Consider the following 7,057-nt stretch of genomic DNA (forward strand, 5'->3'; position numbering starts at 1 on the left):
CAGATTAACAGTAGCTAATATTTCAATTTTCAAGTCACCATAAAGACCAGTTCCAAGTATTTTATGTTTTAGTAACAAGGTATACTTAGCTTTGCTAGAGTTTTTCTGTAGAAGCTCTCTTCTCCCCGACCCCACCCCCCCCATTCTGCTTAGCTTTACATCCAGAGAGCCAGGGTCCCTAAAGAAGAGTAAACAGCTGGATGAGTATGTCATTAATGCATTTCTGTGCTGAGCCCTTAACCCTCAATGAAGGTTTAAAAGTGAAATGAGGCTTCATTTAGTTTGTTAATATGAACCAGAGTATAAAGGCTTGACAGCTCCCTCTTCTAAACTTCAGTATATTTGAAGACTTACACTCCAGAATGGGCAATTAAAGCATTGTAGAGAACATGTCACTATCAGATTACCTTATTTGATGGATATTAATAAAAATATTTCACAACAAAGTAAAAAATAATTGGAAAAAACTAGAGATTGTGAATACATCACTTCCTTCACCCAGAACAAGTCACTGCCTCTGCAGAGCATTTGGGTAGGAACATCTTCAAGACAATGGATCGTTTTGAAACAATCTTTGCATGCAGGAAACCGTCCCATTCCTAACAAGGTAGCAAATGTTGAAGTCACAGTGTTCATTTTATTGTCTTCAGAAAAGCATTACTTACCCATTTCAAGGAGTGTGAATTCACTACAAAGTATTAAAAAATTACACCAAATACCCAGTATTATTTTCAGACTTAAGCCAAAATGTCTTTATTGGTTTTTTTTCCTTTCTTAAAAGTATATGGATTAAAGAGATGTTTTACACAAAGTGCTACCAGTTTTAAATTGCTACATTTAATTAAAAAAACTATTCAACAGACATAGGATCATCTTGGTTTGTTTGGGGTTTTTTCCTCCTATAAAGCATACTGTAATTTGGAGCTGAATACAGAATATTTTTTTATCCAAAGCAGAAAACTCAGTTTAGCCCAACCTCTACCAGAGAGCTGGGAGGAAGCTTTTCCTTAATTTGGAAACTGGAATTAATATGAAAAGTTATGGAAAAGGTGAACATGATTTAATAATGAGCCCAAAAGTCTCTCCGGAGCTGGTAGAGACTCAGTGGTATAGCTGTAGTTCTGTTTAATGGCTCAAACCCTGCTAGAAAACCAAGTTCCCTTGACCTTGTAAGACCAGAGATGCCTTTGCTCTTTCTAGGCTGTGATTACCAATTTCTAAAAAACTCCCCAGGGAAAGAGCATGTCCTCAACACACATGCTGCCTGTTCAACTAACACTAGAGGCACCCCATTATACTAATAAGCCTACAAAGCAACAGACTGAGCATGAGCAGCACAATTTCAGAACACCTTTTAATTGCAGTAAATCGGGGCAGCTCTCCCTAATCCTCCCAATGACAGAGCACCACACTCTCCACATCCTCAAGTGCTGCTCAGAAGTGCTGCTCTTCCAACACTTGCCTAATGGTCCTTTTCAGACCGGGGTCAGGTCATTAAGCTCTTCTGCAGACCTGCCGTAATACCAGTTTCCAAATTACTGCACTGTTCTGCAGCTCAAACCAAGCACGGTGTACTGTTGCTGGTAATCCCAAATGGTGGTTTTCTGCCTTGCTGACTTGGATAGCTGTTACCAAGATGAGCAGCTCAGTAGTAAACCACTGTCCTTTGGCTGACCTCTGCAGCTACATATGAGTAGCTCTTCTCTGCCTCAGTTGCCTGGAAGTCTGACTGAATATACACCGGTAAGAAAGAAAAAGCAAGAAAATAGCAGAAATGCCCAGAAACTGAATAGCCACAAGAGCACTAACCACAACAGAGCATATAGGACTCAATGCAAATCTGAGATAAGAGAGCAGTCTCTGCCAAGTTGTGCTCTTTAAATAAACTTTTGGCAAGACTTTAGGATAGCAAAGCAAAATTTTACATATGGATTCTCATCTTGAAATAGAACAAGCCAAACTGAGACCAGGGATTTGAATTCTTAGGGCTATAGCTCAGTTATAGGGTTATATAAATAGCTCATTTCCTCCATACGTTACAATACCTCAAACAGTACAGTAAGTTAAAGTAGTTCTTACTGCTAACACTAATCCTATCCCCACTGCTGAACTCCAGCTGACCAGTCTCTCCCCTGCAACAGCCTAAGTAGAAATTCATTCTCTTACAGCCTTATGACCCACTCTTGGTATGCGATCTCCTCCATATGATCTCTGCTTGGGAAGCAGCTCTCCTCTCCTTTTCTTGGTTCATATCAGCAAATACCCAGATACCAGTTATCTCTCTTCTCCCAGGCCGTCCTTTGGCACTGTGGATGGACCTGTATGCTACGGGATATAAGCAGCAGCAAAGGAATTAGAGTGCAGTTCAGCCTCAATTTTTTTTGCAGCTACCAAAACCTTAGTGCTCTCCACTGCACCATATTTCACAAAATTCATAGTGATTGTTACATTCAGTTGTGCTCTGTGTTCCCCCTTTACATTTTCCTGCCCCAAAATACATTCACCATCCAAAGTCAACTCACCATAAATTGTTAAAGAGAACTACTAGATTAATATTTACAAAGCTTTGTCTTGATAAAGCACCACACCAGGCACTAAGAGTGCTTACGCTTCTCTTTTGAGGTGCTACTGATTGCACACCTCTATCATTCTAGCTGCATCCACACTGGGATTTAAATAACTTGCGAAGTAGAGTTACAAAACAAAACCCTCCTTAAATGTAGATTTAATGTATGCATTAACATTCATCCTTTTTCTTCCACTAATCCTTCCTTTTCAGTATGCTTAGTAACAGCTGTCAGTAGTGTCCTTTGACATTTCTTCCACCCACAATGAGCATTTAAAAGCCATTCAAATAAATTATATAATAGCAATGGGAACATTTTCCTGCTCATGTGCTGTCCTTACCACATTCAAGAGAAAAAAGTAAACAAAGTTATTATCCTATCATGGTAGTCACGCTTTAACCTCTTGAATATATTGTTGACTAATGGGACACTTGCATGTCACCAGATAACCTACAATATTAGAAAGACAGTGCACATGCAAAGTCCAGCAAGTGAGCAGAAAAGCAAGCATTTGGTTTATTAATAATAATTTTTTCCACCAGCATACTGCTAAGAACAAGTTTACTAAAAGCTTAAAGTGGGATTAGAAAATGAAGGATCCAATCACCGAGAGCTTTTCCCCCACTAAAGAATTCTCACATGAACCTCAAACAGAGCACTAAGCTGCAGCAGTCTCATGCTTTCATAAAGGGACTCAACCAGAGCAGCTACTATCACAGCTGAGGAACATTTCTGAACATCCACACTCCTGAATATTCAGGGAAGACCCCTGTCCTCTGCCAAGCCATATTATTGCAATAACACAGCCACCTTTAGTGTTTTACCCAGGGCAGCTTCAGAGGGTGGAAAACAAACACAAAGCAGACAGCAACATTTTTAGGATCACTCAATCTTGCATCAAATTTTAGAACTAGCTCAGCCAGCGTCAAAGCCATCAAGCCACTGCAATATCAGCCCTTCCTCCCCATGGCCCAGTGTGGCCATCACAAACGTCAAGAACAACATATCCATCTCCATTTTTGGCTTTATATAGTTTTTATGTCCCACTTGCTTTCCTTCAACCATTCTGCACAGTAGCCAGCGAATTCTCACACATGCTGTCTATTCTCAGTTTAAACATGCATACACCAAGTAATACCTAAACTTCGGCAGGTTGTACTTATAGACAAGTGAGGTAGTGAACGCTCCCGGGACTAAGTCAATTAAATAAATTAACCAGCCTCTAGGCAAGAGCTGAAGTTAAACTTCGCTTTTCCTTCCACTTACGCGTGCACGTATGAAACCCTGCACTTTGACTACATCCAATAGCATCCACACACTAGAAGCACATGGGAACAAACATGTTCATGCACCAGCTACTGCTGCCTGATACAGAACCCAACTGACAGGTATTACGATTGTTGTGGCACATGGTTAAACTATACTGCTATAACTTAGCAGGAGTTTTGGCATTTTCCCCTAATGGTGCTAACCAGATTCTCCCACAGGGTAGTTCCAGCATACAGCCTGCCTACCTGAAAGGAAGCCACTTAAAAACCTCCAACAGATTGAAGAGAGCCCTTTAAGCTGTATCTACCTAAAGCAGGAGGGTCCCATTCTGTAATAAAGATCACAACAATGCATAGTCCAGTGCTCCAGTATGTTAGTTTCCATCTGTACTATGAACAGAAACCATATTCTCAGTGCAGATCAAGATGGAGCTGGATGTGGGTGAAATAAGTAAATATGAGCAAAATGCTGCTGGAAGAAGCTTGAGCATTGTGTAACAAATAGTTAGGGAGAGCTTTATTACCATGACAAAAAACAATTGCTCTCTTTACTAAATGAAGAATACAGCCGTAAGTCCTAAGAAGCCTCAGAACTAAGAAAACAGTTCTTAATGGAAAAGTCACTGAGAAGAGAAGCTGGTGTTTTCAGAAAATTATTCCAATTTCCTAACCAGATTTGTTGGAGCTGTTGAAAACACTAGTCTGGATTACCAAGCATAGAGTAATGGTAATGCTAAGTAAACACAGAGCTCTCTTCTCCTGACACTTAACTCTTAAATTAAGCACAGAATAGCGTTTGTAATTAATAGACCAGCAGTGGAGAGTCAATAACACAAAGCTGACCCGGTCTCCCATATCTAAAAGCTACAGGATTGTTCAAGAAACTAATAAACAGGCCAAGTCATTTCTGTACTCTATAGTCTGTACCTGATATGGCTCATCCATAAAATGAAAATTTTATGCAATATGTTTAATGTTCATACACTGCTATTATAAATGGACTATTTAATGCCCAGTTAGATTGGCAATATTCAGGTAATTTTATTTTAAGCTTTATAGATTTTCAAAACATGTACAAATAAAATACTTATTACAAAGTTCGATTTGCTAAAGTTTCTTCAGGAATATACATGAAGCATAATCCCAGCACACAGATAAATGACTTTTACAGAGAGCATTACAGAACAATAAATGCTAGTGAAACAGCCAGTCTTTTCAGATACATTACAACAAAAACAGTTCTCTTTCCCTTTGCCACATCCAACATTTGAATAATTTTTTATTTTTGAATAGCCAGGTCTGAAGTTAAAACATGTAAGTAAACTGACTGTGGAAGTCAACAGGCACTCAGAAGCCCTGAAAGGGAGAATAAGCAATATTCTTCAAGTTCACTAGTTCAGGGGTAAAAATCCCTGAGAGACAGAAAAACAACAAACCCGTTTTCTTTGATGGAAAGATGTTTGTCAAGGGACATTGCCAACAGACAGCCATAAAGATAAACTATAAGATTGAAGAGCAACGGTAAGACAGAGCAAGCTAACCAACCTGTAATGCTAGGTAATGAGGAATGCCTTTGTGGGACAGCATGGGACTTCACCAAGCCTGCCTACTTGCAAGAAAAGCATTCAGCAGAAATAAATGCAGAGATAGAAAGCACAAGATATGTACATGCTAACCTTGTCATTAAGATAGGAAACATTTTTATAGTATGTGTCAAAAACTATAATCCCACTGAATTATAAACAGTATATAGACCTCAAAACTATAAACACAAATAAACAAAATATTGCACCCCAATTTCAGTCACCACCAGGACATGTATTTCTTGAAGCCAGTAGATAAAGAAGCACAGATACGTATCTATTTTCTGTTGCTTGATGCCAGTGCAAAATTGCTCAGCTACAACTGTTTAACAGAGCAGGTCACTGAACTGCCTGGGACCTGGAAACTGATCCTGGAAGCAGCATGCCTCTGACCTTCCACCTCAAGTCCCATGAGCTGCTGCTGGACATCAAAACAGCTCTACTGCTTCTACTTTTTATGAGTCATACCCCAGCAGAGCCCTGTTCCTTGCTACAGGCTGTAACAAGCTCCCCAACTATATCCTTTTCCTTAAGCCTATTGTGCATACAGAAGTTGCACCATTGAATTATGACGCCATGCTGATTTTCAATTCTATTTAACATGTAGGTAGGTCAAGCTAGCTACATCAAACATAAGCTGACCCATACTCTTCACTAAGACTGATCCAAGCCTTCAGAATAGTGGAAGAAAGTTGCAGTACTTCCAGGTTTTTGAAACACCCAAAGCATTAAGAAGCCTGTTACGTCAGACAGATATCAAGCACCACAGTAAACAACACTTGGAGGAAAGTGTGGCATAAATGGTGAAAGCGAGTCAAAGCAGACTTCAGTCTATCCTAAAGATCTAATCCTAAAGGTTAATATAGACTAAGTATACTGGTTGTGAAACCTATGATCAGCTAGAGGTTTAGAACTATTAGCAACTAAACAAGAGTTTTAAGACCAACCTTTAGGCTCTGACCTAAAGATCTATAAATTACCATGGTGGAGGGATGATCTAGTTTGAAATCAGATTATCTTTAAACTAACTAGAAAGCAATTGTCATGCTTATGCGAGGCCCACATACTCACCACACTTGAGCAAGAGCAGGGCAGGACTCTTAAGAACACATGTTGATAGCATGGGCCCTGTGCTATTTTAACATCAGATTTCTTTATATTATTTATGTAACTTTAAGAGGATAGTAGTTATGCCAAGCTACCTCAGCCCCACTTCAGCCCAACCGTGCATCTAGTTACCAGAATGGGAGTAGCAAATTCTCAGAGATTTGCTGATGTGTTACTTTATCACAAGGCCTTAGGAAAACAGCAGCTACAGAGGAAGAACACATCACCTTTCCTAGCAAGGCATACTCCAATGTGCTTATCCTGAGGAAGAGACACATCAAACTGTCACAGCTTGATTTGCAATAGCTTTCCCTCTAAAACAACATTATATTAGGGCATTTGTTCCAAGTAGGGATGTGCGTTTTTATGGAATGACTGCTATTCCAATTCTCTAAATGGACTCTCCAGACTTCAGGCTTTTGCCCTAGATTTAGGTCACTAGTAATTGGACATGTGTGGAAAATGCACAGGCTCAGTTCAATGTTGCTTAATTAATTTCTTAGTCTGTTGATTTGGCAGTCATCCTACAAAA

This window comes from Gavia stellata, chromosome 1 (genome assembly GCF_030936135.1).
Source record: "Gavia stellata isolate bGavSte3 chromosome 1, bGavSte3.hap2, whole genome shotgun sequence".
NCBI classification, from domain to species: domain Eukaryota; kingdom Metazoa; phylum Chordata; class Aves; order Gaviiformes; family Gaviidae; genus Gavia; species Gavia stellata.